Below are 17124 nucleotides of genomic sequence, written 5' to 3'. Positions count from 1 at the left end.
GATATACGTAGTTGTGTAGTTTTGCCCGTGAGTGTACTCTTCTGTATGTCCAGCAGGTCACTTTCCTTCTTGTGAGCTCCACTTACAGTCTTTCTTCTTTTCAAAGAAAAGAGATCACTGGCAAATACAGCCAAAGCCATTTGCACCAGACCTCACATTGCAGCATCGATGCCTTGCACATACACGCACACACGCACACACACAAAGCTGTAATATTGTTGTAATATAGAGAGCATCTGGGGTAAACCTTTCCCCTCAAAATACAAAATGAGATACGTGGTGCCCCCAACGTCAAGCGGTGACAAGCTGTGTAGATAGAATTAGTCTCAATACTTTCTCATCATAAAAGGCACTTATTCACGTTGTGCCGAGGTCACTCTCATAGCAACTGTCAAATTAGGCCACATTTTGAACTGATTGGCCACCTAGAACGTGCGGCGAGAGTCAATGATAAATGAAGTGGTTCAAATGAAGGCTGAGTTTTAATGGCCGATGTTGAGTCAGTCAATGTTTCCATCCGTATTCTTGCACACTCGCTATCATGACATGTTCACTCATATTGTATGTCTGCCAACACAGCTCGAGTATCTTCATGTACAATAGTACTGTACTTGCTCTAATATTTTTGTCATGCTCGTAACTCATAAAAGTGTTAAATTTACAGAGTTGTATGCAGTCCTTGTACTGCCTTTTGTTTGCCGTATGAATAAAAATGCCAATGTTCATTTTAAGACATCCACATGTATGAAGATTTTTTTAGTACCCTACCGTGAAAGAGGTACAACCCACAGGGGTACCTGGAATAGTATTGAAACAGAAAAGAGTGAGTTAAAAAAAAATATTGGAACTTCCATCTATTATCTGAGCCGCTTATCCTCACAAAGGTCACAGGAGTGCTGGTGTGTGTGTAACCCAGCTATCTTGGGGCAGGAGACAGGGTATACCCTCCTGCCATGTTTTTGGGAAGTGGGAGGAAACCGGAGTGCCCGCGCAGGCACGGGAAGTACATGCACACTCCACTCAGGGGGGGCGCGGGAATTGAACCCCTGTCTTCACAACTGTAAGCTCTATTTAAAGTCACCAGATTTGTCTCGTGACTTTTGGGAGAAAAAAGTTGCTTGTGGAGAGTGAATACTCACAAGACACAGTGGCAAAGGTGTTAAATTGGTAACTTGACCAGACTCCCTTTCCAGACTCGGGGCTTCAGCACATCCCGCAGTATAGGGACACACCGTGTGAGCAATGGCTAGACAGACTATAAACTGACTGATTTCAGTGAGGATTTGTGAGAATTATTCATTCGTTCATTACTGTATTATCTATTGGTTGTTAGACAAAAAAAATAAATAAAAATGAAGACATATTTATGAAACTGTGAAAAATACACATTATGTCTCCTTTAATTGTAGGGAACCAAAATGTTGATTGTATGAAGTCTTGCCAGGTGAGCAATTCCAAATGAAGAAATTGTATTACGTTAGTAGTCATAGTTGAATAGATGGGTAGGAAATGTAAGGGAACTTCAATGTATTGCTACTAATTTGACTAAACTGAGTCAACAACATATAACTAGCTGCACCTGCACATATCAAATGTTATCAATAGTTTTCCGTGTTCTACGGTTTTAGTTTTTTATGCTGTGGAACTGCCCTGCACCATACTATTAATATTTTGGTTACTTTAGTAACTTAGCTACATTGGAGGAGTAATGCAGCAGAAACAGCTCTCAGATCTCTTAATAGCAGTCAATTAAATTGAATTTAATCCTTAATCTAGTCTACCATCGTTTTTGTCAGACAACTGGCAAAATCCCAATTGAATGTTTTCGAGACTTTGCTTTTACTCACCTTAACTCCTGTGAATTTGATAGTCCAATCATGTCTCTCGTGTTTGCAACTTCACCTTCCCCTTCCCCTCTTTCTTCTCCGTTCCCTCTCCAGCCTTCCTTTCTTTGCCTCCACCCCCAATCCAGTACAAGTGGTAGGGGTGATTGCTTTAAAAGACTATACAGACACGTTGGCAGCCATTATCTATGGTCAGAGATGGCCAGGGCTTTTATCCTGACGACTATACTCCCTCCCTTCCTCCCTTCAACCCCATGCTGGTTTGTGTATGTTAGAGCTGCGTAATTTGGCTCAATGTATGGCCCACCGTGCCACAGTTAATGAGGGGCTGTTTGGGAGTTAAACACACATGAATAGTCATGTGGGAGCTCCAATGACACAGTACAAGAGAGAGATTTGGAGATCAGCACATGGGGAGCGGCTTGAGGAACCTTGCAATCAGAAAAAGTCTTGGGGGACACTTTGTCATAGCTGTGCTACAAGCAACTTATCAACATGACGTCGATATAGAGTACATTTCTTTATGTAAATCTTTTCGTACAGCTTACTATGAGTGCAGATTACTTTTTTCCCCCCGAAAGGATTGTCTAAATGTGCTTTGACATTAATTCAAAAAAATGAGGTCTGTGATCTGATGACGTTAATGAAGTTAACATGTATTTAAGAGACCAAAACTTATTTTTATAGTTTATGACCAAAGGTGAGTTTTGCTGCCCTCTCTTGTTGTGGAGTGTGAAATGGGTGGTGATAGTTTGCCCATCTTCTGAAGTACAACTTGATGAGGACCCAAAATTGTTGCACCCCAGGTGAAGCAACTCACAAGAGAATATAGCACAATACACAAGTCAGAACTGTGTACTGATTACACATTGTACCCAACCACGCTGATTAGACCAAAGTGCAAGGATGTTTAAACGTGCATGAAACCGAGCCTTCCGATAAAGACTATTACTACCCAGGACCAGCTATCGGGGAGAAGGAGCATAATCGTTGAATCTAAGCAGGGCAATTCATTTGCTCTGGTAAGTGCATTCTTGACTTACACTTGGAGGACATTCTAGCAGACTGTGAACCTAAAGTCAGAGAGTCCATTTGTGGAGGCAGACGTTGCCACGTCACAAAGCCTTCCATCTCTGGAAATTCCCCTTTATGGTTGATACCTTTAGGTCTTACGTTTTCTTTCAAACTTGTCTTTAGTGGTGCCTTATCTCACTTGTGGATTATGGAATCCGTTACTACTTGTGAATTTCCCTACTTCTTCAGCATCTTTTTCGTGAGGGTATTTGCTGGTGTGTTCATAAAACAAGTCCCAAGATCAGTGTCCTGTATCCCACCCCTTTTGTGATTATGGAGATGTTTTTTTTTCTGACATCCATCCATTTATCCATTTATACCAACTCATCCGGGTCACTGGGGCAGCAGCCTGATGAGGGCTGCCCAGATATTCGCAGGCCCTCTTTGAGATGTTCTCCCTTCAGTGTGTGTTAGAAATACCCAGAGATGCCCAAGCAACGTCAGCTGGCTTCTCTTGACGTGGAGTCCTTCCATGCACCAGAGCAATGAATGAAAGTACTGAATATGGTTTTCCACAATGATGCCTCTTATTTCTTGTGCCAGTGTGCTGAATTATCTGTCCCTTCTCATCTCCCTTTAACTTTTTCCTCTTCTTCCAGCAAATACGAGTATAAGGCACACAGGAGCTATGTTTCATTTGATATTTGTAGTCCCCATTTTGAATAAATGCATGGGAGAGGGATGCGTGGACCAATGTGCCCGCATGTAACGTGAACCATCGTGAACCTGGAAATGTTTTATGGAACTACGTCAGCATCTTCGGTTTGCAAAAGCACAATGCGTAAACTATGAACTGGCATTGAGGGTAAGCCTGGACACCATCCAGAAGATTTTAGCTGGTTTAATCTGCAATTTTGTTCATTTCACTTTTGCAGCTCACCATTGCAAGAAAGTGGATTGACATGTGAATTTAATACAAATACACTCCAATCTTTCCTGACTGTTAAAATTGGTACATGCTGCTGCTTCCATGCAGTTTGATTCCCAGCTGATGACCCGATACCCATCCATGGCCAGTCCCGAGCCCTTTTAAAAACTTGTGAATTTTGCTCAGGAAAGCTGTCTGGCTTAAAAACTGTGCCAAGCATATCATGTAAGACACTTGCTGTGGTGGCCTTGATTTCAAAAACCAAAAGTCACAGCAATGTATAAAAATAGGCTCGTTGTATAATCTGACTTCCTGGTTCTGCTTATTTTCTGTCCAGCCCCACAATGCTGTGAGCCCTCAATTTGCTGTTCAATGAGGCTGGTTGGGCTGCATGGTACATGCCATATTTTTCACTAGCTCAACCATGCTTGAGTCCTTTGCCAGGTAACAACTGGTGTGATCAGTAATAAGAATCCTAGCAAGTCTGAGTCACTTGGTCACCTATGAATTTTTATAATAAATCTCAATATTTATGTTGTCAGTGGGATTTATAACGCAGGGATGAGAAGAGAAATTGGAATTAATAATTAAGCACATCTTACCGCTTTCTTGGTATGTAGCCTACCAAAGTGGTTGGCTCCCCGCCATTTCCTAAAATATAGAATAGAAAAAACACTTTTCCTGCCAGCCATTAAACACCACCCCCCAAACTTCCCTCACTCCCATCCTTATTTGTGTGTCATGCATATGTCTTTCTGATTCCTGTTTGCGCTGCAACAGGAGCCTGCCCCGTGGCTCGTATGTCGCCACTCCATCACAAAACCAAATATTGTGCGTGTGCTCTCGGCCTGGCAAAATGGTTTATAAGGCGGTAAACACTTGTGTGGACCTGCCAAGATAATGAATAGGCGAAGCAACTCATGCATACTAATGTTATGTTGTAAGCATTTTTGTTGACAAGTGCTAATACTTCTTTCATACTATCATCAAAAGCAGCTAATACAACAGCCATTACTCCACAGCAACCCAAGCAAGACATGATGGATTGTGACCTTAATATAGGTTAGGCGAGTTTTGAAAGTTAAACAACCTGCAATAAATCATGGAATTATTACAATGTGCTCTAATTGGTTATGGACTGTTTATTTCCTAAAGAGGTAGGGAAAAAATGGGTTTCTATACTTTTTAATTTGCAAAGTGCATTTTCATTACAAATGTCAGCTTGTTAGCCTCTTTTGTCATGGAAAATGCTCAACACTGGCAATCTTTAATTGGACAAAACGCATTGCCAGCCTAAATCTTCGATTTCTCTCACTGTGTACCCCCGGCACTCCCCCAATCTCCACCCTTCGCCCCTCAGGTGGTAAGTGGCTCTAACATCTATCAGGCCCAAAAAGCGGCGAGACACGTCAAACATTTTATCCCACTCCATGCCAGTCCTTGTACCCTGATGAAAGTGCAACCAAATAAGCTCAAAATAAACATGTCAGGCTATTGCGCGCACAATGCCAGAAGCCCATTAAAAATAGTAAATATGAGGGACATGTTCAGCAATTATGCCGGCCCCCCTGTTGAGTTTGGATTTTAGCTCATCTCTATCGCTTCCTCCATCATTTATATTGAGAACCACTACAGCTTTTTTTTTTTTTGCTTTTAAAGACCATAAAAGTTGATATGGTACTATTATATATTTAAAGTACCTTATTTTACATAAACTACAGACCATCATATCTGGTGACAATACTTAATGATCATAATAATGATGACGCTGGAAACTTTTTTTTTCGATGTGCCAATATTGAAGTGTCAAACAAGGATTTTTGCAACATTTACCAGACCTTTTTTTGTATGTTTACTGTATGCTATATTTTACCATTTTACTGCCATTGAAGGTCTCGAGGACCTAGCTATACCTGATTACATAATTGCATTGCTGGTATTTGCAGTGATTGAGGATGGAGAAACTTTGGATCCAGTAGCAAAGACATGATACAATGACAACATGACGGTCATAAACTACACCGATCGATATAGAGGGAAATAGTCCACTGACGTTGAGAAATGGGCTCATGAGAATAAAGAATGCCTGCATTTGGTTAGTTTTTTAAATGTTTTGTATGTAGTGATAGTTTTGTTGACACATGTATGCTAACAGCTATATATTCATAGCATTTGGTCTAATATTGACTGAGAAATAAATTTGTCGTCGACGACAAATTAAATTTTATTGAACAAAAGTTGCATTTTTATACATGTGAGTATGATCAGACTTTACCAATGCAACCACACAACATTGATGAAGAATAATACAAATTTTCGTCACAGGTTAAAGGTTATATCAGAAGCGTGAAATATCGCTAAGCGACAGAGAGAACATTAATTCAAAGAAATACTAAAAATGACTTCTCATTTTATTTGCACACGTGATAATTGTATGTTTTAACAATTCCCAAATGTGTACCACAAGAATAAGTAAATGAAAAAGGAGATTTGCTGGCAAACACTCATGCTAGCAGGACAGTCATCTCAGAAGTAACAGTTTAACTTTGTACATCTTTGGAGATGAGATTTGGTACCCAATTTATTATTTACAAACAAGGGGGGAAGTTTACCTAAAATAAAATGTTACAACGCGTACTAAAGAGTATTTAACTTTTTGAAAGCTACACACCCCATCCTTTACTTGACATATTTTTTTTCACCTGTATTCCTAATTGGTGTCAGCAAACAGTAAAATGAGACTTTGTCCCCAGCGTTTCTATTGTTGCGGCCACAGACCGTAAAGTAATTCACCATTATTTGACGCTTGCTAACATTCAGAATTCTCTATTCCTACACTCACAAAGCAATGGAACGTAACACGTTAGCATGGCAGCCGCAGGCATGACCAGAAGTGTAGTATGTCAGGGGAAAACTATCTTACCTCAACACTGAGTTTGTTTTTATCTATGACTGGATTATGTAGAATAATGCTCTTAGATTTTTATCTTATTAAAGTGGCGTATGCAACGGCCAAGGATCTACTCCACGGTGCACCTTGCCTCTCACCCAAAGTCAGCTGAGATAGACCATGATGGAGGCAATCGCTATAGAAAATAGATGGATGGATTGATGTTTAACAGCATAAAAATCAATATTGTTCCTAAATTTTTGGGCGGATTATAAACTTCTTAATGCCCATTGGTTGGTAAAATGGCCTTTGAAAAATGGTAGTTGTGGTTAAAGTGAACTTTTGACTTGTTTAACATAGTCATTTACAGCAGAGTAGTGAAAATCACTGTACAAAAGAAGATGAATATTGACTGAATATTAGATATTTTTAACTGTTGTTGTCCGGACGCGCTCAGAACTGGACTGTGACCTGCTAGTTCAGAAGCACTGCTTCTCATTATGATGCCCTTGTTAAAACAAATTATTATGTCGTGAATGACTGGTGTGGATACAGTATTGTATTGGAAATAGACATGTGGGTTGAAATGATGCAAATCTTGAAAAGAGACACCAGAGTGGCAGAAGACTCCCTTGTGGCAACATCACAAGACATTGCCAGCTGCCTCTGACAGGGTGCCATCCAGACAAGTCACAGTGCTGTCCTGTGTTCCCAAGACCAGTCAACACACTCACAGGCACACATGCACAATGTATCCCCTCGAGGCCATCACTCACCAGTCACTCTTGGATGCTTCCTAGACCAATCAGGCACCGTCTCCTGAGACACGATGTCACACATTTAAGGATGCATGACAAAGTGCTCCTTAATTTCCCAGTGGCCACTGTCTGCAGCCTGCTCTTTGCCTGAAAACATGCATGTATGTACACACATGTGTGGCCAGGCGCAAGGGGGGTACAATAAAAAAGAGTGTCCATATGTGAAGAGATATGTCAAAAGAGAACTTGTCAGGTGAGGTTTGATTAGCTGCAAATGTCCTGAGACCGTTTACAGCTGTTGAAGGTAATTAGGGGAAACCAAAATAGTTTTCTGAGAAATATGTCGATTTGAAACTATGGCACAAACTCTCTACACTCAGCTGCATGTGCCATTGTCTTGGACATGTGAGGGCATAACCACCCTGCCACTTTCAGGCACTATTCTGTGCACCAACAGTAATAATGCAGAGAAGCTTTTTCTAATCTCAACATTTTCTGACGAGAAAAATACTCTTTGTACCTTAGTTACATCAAGCAAGGCTAAATGTATTGCCTTTCAGCTACTGTCACACTACAGTTAAAATGGAGAGAAATTATAAATGGCAGTACTTTGCACAAGTTGCACAGTTACTCAAGTTTCCTGCACACGGTCCACCTAACAGTGATTTTTGTTCAGGGGAACGGCAGTTTGGAGTCATTACTCAAGCTATTGTGGTTGCTCGCTCACATGAAACAAGGTGGAGTGCATGGAAAGGTATAGCCCCGGAGCTCTATTGTAAACATAGCTTTTATGCTGGATGAAAGCAGGACTCCAATTTGCGGGAGCTTTCAGGGCCTTGTGTATGGGGTGCATCGAAGAAAGACATACAGGAGTGTTACGAAGCCATTTGTACCCCACCACCAAATTACACCTTCGTCCATAAACGTGGCAAACACATTTCAATGAAGGCTGTGTTTGAAATCGGCTGATCACACCTAAAAATAACTTTTATGCCCCAGTGATGCTTTATAATCACAATTATCTGTATTAAGCCAATGCATACAATTAATTACAGATACAGTATTTCGTGTATTCCACATAGTTCTAAATATTGTACTTCAAAGCAAAGCAAACTAAACAGAATGGTGAAAGGTAAGTGTACAATGACTGGATATAGGATGAATAACTATTTTAAGATGTTTTTTTAACCGCAAAGAAAAGTTGACAACAGTTAAATTGTCAAGAGTGGAAAATTTTGCAATTAAAACAACATTATTAACAGTACACGCAATGTAAAATGGTAATAAACACAGTAACACAAAGGTGATTTGTGTACCGTGCATTTCACTTTTCAACATTTTGAAATGTCACAAAAATACACAAATGTATAACCATCGAACCAGTGGCAAAACAGCAATAAAACTTTTTACTTTCATTACCAGTGATGCCATAAATAGTCATGGTAATGCTGAACACATTTGTTATCTGACTTGTTTTAAGGATTTTTCACTTCTAATCAAAATCAGAAAAAGTGCAATTGTCGGCTGTTTCTAAAATATTAATCTGAGCATATTTGCTCCAGTGCGACATGTATAAAGATCTGCTTGGAAAAATGGTCCAGGCTGACAATCGTAGTGTTTAACCTGGTCAATATTCACGATTGTGTGATGGTGTGAGTTGGCCGAGTGTGACAGAATTAAAAGGCAATGTGTGAGGTTCTTCTGACACAAATGAAAGAGCAACTTTATCCTGAGTGTTTGGATAATGTGTCATTCACCATAATAAAAATGATGATGAGATTTTGGTACCGTATGTACGTAGTTACTAGATATGCTAACAGTCAGCCAAGCTTCTTCTCATTTTTGTTTTTGTTATCCTAAATCAATAAGTGCATACCTAGTTTAACATTCTGTTTGTATTCTTCTGGTCATAACAAAGTCAGAAAAAGCCAAAATACCAAGACAGGCTGTTCTTACACAAAATTCTGTATCATACAATATCAGACACACTTCAGAAGGTCTGCTCCCTAATGTTTATAATTTTTAAATATAAAATACACAGGTGAAAAAAGTATGCTAAGAGGGTAGTGGTTGTATAACGCATTGTTGACAATTGCATTGGAGGAGCACTGAAAGCACTGTAGCCCACAATACACTTAACGTGACAATAAAAACGAGATAATGTTCACAAAGCAACGTGCAATCATGAATAATGCACCTCTCTTTACAACTCTTTGAATTTGTGTTGGGTGTTGCAGAGAAATGCAACATGTCAGGAAAGAGACGTCTCTCTTCCCAGTGAACTAAACTGTTGGTTTGAATTTTGACAAAGCCCTCATTTGGCAAATACTAAATAGTACTGTCTCTTCAACTTATGTGAGCTTAGTTGGCAAACATTCAATTTAACTTACTCTATAATCGGAGCTACCTATTCATTTGTGGGTTATTGTGGCAATGGAGTAATCCTTATTGATAGAAAAGACTCCTTTTTGTAGACTTTGATGGATTAGTTTTCTCCCCAAATTCCATAGGTGACACCCTGAAGTGGAAATCCAGGTATGGAGGTGTTTGGTTTTTTTTCCATGGGATGCGGAAAATTGAAGTGGGCGGGTAATAAAAATGATGAAATACAGAAAGTGAAGGGTTTCGGCTTTGCTGTTTACGGCATGTTTTACTGATATTTATGAAATTTAAGTCTTAAATGTACTGCATTACTAATGAATATTACATGAACCTAAATCCAAAGTCTTTGTGTTTTTTAAAGTAAATGCCAGGCACCACATTGGCAACAATGTAGTGTGATTACACTGTTGAACTTTGTCCCTCTGAAGTAGTTGTGGTGAGCTTCTAAATAATATTTCAATTTTTATTCATGTTCCTTTTACGTAACTGTCACTTCTACCCTAATAGCCTGTAGATACTGGCACACTCCATCATGTACAATGAGATACCGCTGCCACTGTCACATGATTGATCCCCAATTTTCCTAATTAGACCAAAGGGTGAAAAGTTGAAATGGTTCACAACTATGTCTTCCCACAATGGAATTCATCACCTCTTACCGATCCTAGTTACTTGTCTTTCTCTTCCCTCATTTCCTTCGTTGTGTTTGGCTTGACCTTGCTACTTCATCCCCTCAACGCTGGCTCCACATCCATGGGTGGTGGGAATGTGGCGTCAACTCTAGCTCAGGTATGCGACAGACAAAGGTCAGGTTGTGTGTGAGTGACGCTTGTGTGACGACGTCTGTTCATCTCCAGACACCCATGGATAAAATACTGGTGGTTCGAAAGTGAAATTACCTGCAGTCTCCTCCAACTTGAGACAGGCCTGTCATCAAGTTTCCTGAAACACTGGGTTAGGAAAAACAATTGACCAAAATCGGAAAAGGGAAGAAAATAGGGGTAGTTGAACTCTGTGAGTGGGTTCATTTCTTTGTGCCGCACCTCATGTATTTGACAACTCTTCGCTCTTAAGCCACTTTTCCACCAAGTTGTACGACTGCATTGAGATCACTCCAGTACAATTCACTCCAATATGACTTTTGCTTCAACTATCCATCAGGAGGGTTTTATTTTTCCTGAGAATGGTTGAATGAGAGGCATTAACTTCTCATTCACCCAACGACATTTTCACGTCATGAAATTCAGTCCACAGACTTGCATTAGTTTACGGACAGAATTGCCCAATCAAATATGGCGGACACATTAAAGTAGCGCAGAATCGAGTCGAACAAATTTAGGCGGAATCTATGAGTATATGACAATGTAGCACATACACAATCGCATTGTTTTTAATGGTCACTAACCAGTCTCTTTATTTTCTATCACTTTGTTGCCCTCCCAATTCAATACATAACTGACATCAAGTGTTGCAAATATTATTCCTAAAACTGCTTACCTCTGTGTGGGTTTCATATGAAAGCCTTTTTTACAATTTTATCAAAAACATAATCCTTGAATTCAAATTGAATCGTTTTCAGATCTAGGTCTAGATCCTGACCTTACTGTACATTCGTGCAGGCAACGGTATTTCAGTCACCACTCAGTGATGCTGTAAATGTGAGTGTATGGTATATGCCCTGTGATTGACAGGGGACGAGCCAAGGCTTAATCGCCTTTTTGACCAACGTCAGTCTTGATAGGATCCAACTCCCTGCGACCCTGAAAAGGTCAACTCTGTCATATATGAATGGATCTCCTTCCTTGATCCTGGATCTGTTGGCCTCTGCACGCCGCCTCATGGCATAAAACACAAAAGCTGATCATTCTTAAAAGTTCCAATTTTAAAATTTAAAGAAATTGGCTTGTCCAGTCGTGGAGTCAAAGTCAAGTTATAGTTAATTTATGGCCCCGTCATAACATGACGTTCTGGTCAGCGTTCTATAGCGTTTGAGGAAATGTTGGTAGTTGCCTAGGGTCGCCGGGATAGCACCAGAAGAGCATTGTTTGAACGCTAGTGAACGTCAATGATCGCTGGGAATCGGCGGAGAACAGCGGTCCGGAAAAATGTTTTGAACATGCATAAAAGTTCTCACCGAGACCAGCGTTCATCGACGTTTAATTTTATACGCTGCAGAATGTTCAAGAACGTTCGTGGAACGTTTTACTAACGTTCTCCGAGTGTTGCACGCGTTTGGCTATCGTTAGTGAGTCGTTACTCCAGCGTTACTTGGTTGTTACTTAATCATTTGCTTTGCAGTGAACGACTCACTGGCGACCTGTCAACGACCACTGAACAATCCCGTAGCGCACACAGCATGTAACTAAAGTCAAACGAACGTCCTTTGGCGTCCATTGAGTGTCATCCGAGCGTTTCCCGAACGTCTATGCATTTGGGTATATAAACTGATGCTTTGCATTCTTACTTGCAGCACTAGTTGGTGAAGTCCGCACCCCACCTTTTTTTCGTCTAGGCGGCATGACGCTGACGGTTCAAACTAACGAGAACAACTGAAGTGAGTATGAAATTTCCAACGTTTTCGTTCCCGTTCCAATGTAAAAATTACACGCCAGCAAAACACTATTCTGTCGTTATTCACCCGTTTAGTCACACGCTCAACACGCTCGTCTAACGTTGACAAATCGCTCGTCGTGCGCCAGTGACACGTTAGCACACACTAGTGGTTTTTAGGGGTATCTTATTTGGTCGCTGTTACATGCTTCTCATGCGTTAGACACACGTTAGTCATGCGTTAAACACACGTTAATCACACGCCAGATGTGTCATCCTCATTTGAGAACGCTGAAAAATAGAACGATTGAAATGTTCAGAGAACGTTGACCAGAACGTCATGGTGTGACGTGTGAATTTCTGATGAGCAAGTCACAAATCGTAATACTGGGGTCTGACAGAGTTAAGTTTTGTGACTTGACTCCCCCACATTTGGCGACACCCTGCTCACAGGTCTAAAATTGATATCCTAAAGAATACCTTTGTTTGTTTTTGTTTTTTTTTTGACTTTTGACAATGGGTCTGTGTTTGACTGGCCACCAGTCCACAGTAGACTATTCTATGCTGGAGCGATAGGCTCCAATTTCTCCATGACCCTGAACAGGCTACACACTCGAAAATATATGAGTTGATGACATACTGTATTCTTTTGTGGGAGCAGGGCTTTTTTAGTGCCACTAGAAATAAGTAATTACAAAGTAGTGTTGGAAAATATGTGCAGTCTGACTTGCTTTACTTACTTTACGCTTTCATAGCAGAGACAGAGCTGCCGATTGAAATGCATTCTTACAAGCTTTACATCTGGCAAAAATACTTACACTGAGGATTTATACATCTTAATAGACATCTCTTGCAGTGCAGTGGATGAAATGTCAGAATTGATGGCGTGCACACTTTTATTACCTGGTGTGGTGTGTGTAATTAGGTTAAATAGATGGGGTTGGACACGCATGGTAAAGGCTACATTTCTCACCCTGGCTGGATTTATTGGCCACGCTCCACTCTTCGGGGTCTGCTCTAATGCACTCATTTGCATGGCGACACATGTAGCTGATGTGTGTGTTACCGTTACGTCAACCACTGAGCACAATGACTGGGGCCAGCTTATGAATAGCGCAGTTCAATGGCTGGCGACGGCCCGGCCCGCCAACTGCCTATTAGCTATGATATGAAAGCTGCCTGGCAAGTGTTGGATTGATACTTGACATGTTGAACAAAGCTCATTGTCATTGTAATTGCCATACGTTTAGTATTAATTTCACGGCCGTCCATACTGCCAACGTGATAGGGCTGCCTGTTACTTACATCTTCAGTAACAGCTGTCTATTCAACCGGTTTATCCAGCCACCTCGTCACGTGTTCAAGCTTCTCAGAAATAACGACTTCATAATGACTGTAATCGTTTTAAATTTAATTATTATGCATTGCCATTGGTACAATTAAAGTGCATTTTCCGATGAACCATAACACTTTTTTTATCCTCCAGATGTCCCAATCATGCGTAAATCACAGCCCAGCTAGCTGAGGACGATGTATTTTGACCTGCAGTATTCATTGAGAGCCTTACCAAGGAATCACTTTATACCCGCTACTCTGTCATTTTTCAGGAGGGGCTGTCCCATCTGTCTAAAGATAAACTAATAATGTAGTATATGTGAAGTTTTGATAATGAATGTCAACCAGCCACTAGTAATTGCTGCCCAAGAGCTATTACAGCCAGCAGTGGTTGATGGTACTGTTCAGAGTTTTCGGACAAATTATGGCTTGAACACCATGAATACATGAAATCAAAGTCTCTGTGTGCCAGTGAATGAATAATTTTGGGCTTAACTACATATTGCATTTTTTTGCAGTATGTTGCTATTTCAATTTATGGTCAGGTAGGAATTTAAATAATAAGGATGAAACCATTGAATATACAATTTGAACTTTTACATTTTACCAAGTGGAAGCATGGTGAACTAGTGGTTAGCATGTCTGGCTCGGAGTTCAGGTTCAGGGAACCTCACCACAGCTCCGACTTACAATACCTGCGTAGAGTTTGCATGTTCGCATGCATTTGTGTGTGTTTCGTCTTGATATTGTGCTAAAAGGGGTTTCTTACTGTGTCTTATGATTGGCTGGCAACCAGTCTTGAGTGTATCTCACCTTTCACTGTAGGTCAGCTGGGATAGGCTCCCAGCTCACTAGCGACATCTTTATTCACAGTGGGCTCCTCGATATGTCCTGTTTGGACAATCCTGAGTAGAATTTCGTCAAAGTTCCCATTGTTTATCCTTGCCACTTCTCAAACTACTGCATCCTCTGTGTTGTACATTTTTTTTATGTTTCATTCCAACAATGTTCTTCTAATTTTTCTCTTACCTTTCTTTTCAACATACTACCACATGTTCACTTTCTCTCCGTTAAACACCCCCACCTACCTCCTTCCTCTCCTCCGGATTGGGAGACACCATAGAGGGGGTCTGCTGAAGACCGGGTCCATTGACAGGCTAGAGTGGCAGTAACTTATTGTCCATTGATGGAGTGTGACAAATCTTGTGGGAAAGCAGGGATGCGTGGCAGCGAGATCCGAGCTGTTGAGTGTGTGAGTGCGCCTGTATCTCAGAGTAGGAACGTGTGAGTATGCCCGCATGTGGTTGTGCCTCTTTTTGTCTATGTACGAATATGTGTTGGTGCGTAACATCTTAGTATGGGGCAGGCGGACATAGTCAGGACCCTTCACAGCTCATTTAGCCCCAATGGGGCCACCTGGGTGGTGAGGGAGCTCAGCGGGACGGCCCTGGCTCTGCAGGAGCCCCCGCTGACAGCCTCCTAATATAGGGGCTCCATCTACCTATTAATCAACACGGCCACGTTGACAAATCACCACAACTATGACCTAATGAGAGTGGAGAGAGAGGAGTGAAGGAAAGGAACGAGGCAGGGACATAATGGAGGAGGTGTTGATGGAAGTGGAGGGTCTGTTAGTATGGAGGGTACAAATGGACAGAGAGGGGACTGGATTAATGAAAAGGAAATGAAAGAAACAGGACCGTGTTATTGCGACTAGTGGTACGGGTCAGGAGGGGAAGATAAAGGAGAATGCTAACCTGATTTTCACCACTGGCTGATCTTGACCACTCCAGTCCTACTAAAACGATTACATTCTGAAAGCGCCAATCGCCTAAATGCAAGAGTGACTTAGAGCTGATCAGATACCTGCTATTAATAAACTACAATAGCTCAGAGTAGAGACAAGATCTTCATCAAGGCCTCACAATTCTAATTAGGATTACCTTTATAGTCCACATTTAATGTGGGATGGTATCAGATTCTGATAGTAGGATAATCCGTAGCAAAAAATATTGTGGTTTCACTGTATCATGGCATCACAATTACAGCTCTAAAATGTATTATCTGAACATTTTTAGGTAAGTGTTTTTTTTATTTATTACTTTATTAAGGTTTGTAGGGAGCACTTCGGTTTCCTCCCACATCCCAAAAACATGCGACATTAATTGGACACTCTAAATTCCCCGTAAGTGTGATTGTGAGTGCGACTGTTTGTCTCTATGTGCCCTGCGATTGGCTGGCAACCAGCTCAGGGCGTACCCTACCTCCTGCCCGTTGAGAGCTGGAATAGGCTCCAACACTCCCGCGATCCTTGTGAGGATAAGCGGCAAAGAAAATGGATGGATGGATTGATGGATAGCTCAGTCGGTACATACAGTTAGTAAATGGAAAAGTGAAAAAGTAAAAGTATGGGACTGTACCTATATCTCGGAAATTTTGTAAGCTTTTTCTTTGCATTTCTCTGCTTTTTGAAATCACATCAAAGTTGCAAGGAGCTGAGGCAAGCCATGCTAGTTAGTTTGTTAGCTGCCACAGTACCGAGTTGTGTAGAAGTTGTCCTGGTTTAAGTACATGTAAACTGTTAGCAAATTCTCCTTCACATCAAACCGTGTTACAAAAATGCTGAATATAAAGCAGATGACACACAGTTCAATCTCTACATCCAAAGTTTCCTATGACCATAGATGGATATTTTTCTCCAAAATGTTGGTCACATTCTAACTTGTCCCTATTTGAATTTAGAAGCTGCATTGTATATGTTTTTGGAAAATTCTACTTTAGCAGCCATGCTAACGCAAAGATTTGTCAGCAGTAATTAGCCGGCAAGTGTGTTCTGCAGTACATCCCGCACTATTTGAAGATGATTTGGAGCAAATGAGGTGTTAGAGGACGATGAGTTTAAAAGCAAGCAACATTGATGTATGTCTCCTTCCCTGGTTCCCACCCTGAGGTGAGCCAGCATCTAATCTCTCCGCTACCCGTCTCAGGTCCAAATCACATTAGCTGGGATCAGAGGTGAAACTGGAGCTTTTCAACAGCAGCCTGTTCTCGCTAATGAACCCCCATGGCCATCCACTACATATTACAGCCACACTGAGTGACGGGGAGAAAGTTTTGCAATAATCATTATGTAACTGCAACGCCTGGGCTTCCTTTGCCCTGACATTTCAAACACTCGATTGCAATATCTTGATGTTTCTCTATAGGGAATATGTTTTGAATTGCTGTACTGTGTATGATTGATGGGTTTTCAGGGCCAAGCAATCTGCTTTCGAGTAATTATGAGCTATACAATGTGATATTACAGTCACACGCCCCACTTTATTACGAACATGAAGCGCCCTGTAATTTATCAAGCAATCTTCCTGCAAAAACAAATCCCATTTAAACAAGTTGTTGTGGTCAAGAGGAGCTTGTGAAGTC

The 17124-nt window shown here is 41.0% G+C and overlaps 1 protein-coding gene across 6 annotated transcripts in view; it reads left to right on the top strand.

Annotated features, from left to right (window-relative positions):
- kiaa0825 (KIAA0825 ortholog) overlaps nt 1–17124 on the top strand; it is a 153116-nt gene that overhangs the window by 116158 nt on the left and 19834 nt on the right. The gene's annotated exons all lie outside the window — the stretch shown is intronic.

The sequence above is a fragment of the Syngnathoides biaculeatus genome, chromosome 4 (genome assembly GCF_019802595.1).
Source record: "Syngnathoides biaculeatus isolate LvHL_M chromosome 4, ASM1980259v1, whole genome shotgun sequence".
Taxonomy (NCBI): domain Eukaryota; kingdom Metazoa; phylum Chordata; class Actinopteri; order Syngnathiformes; family Syngnathidae; genus Syngnathoides; species Syngnathoides biaculeatus.
This window is presented reverse-complemented; position numbering and strand designations above follow the sequence as displayed.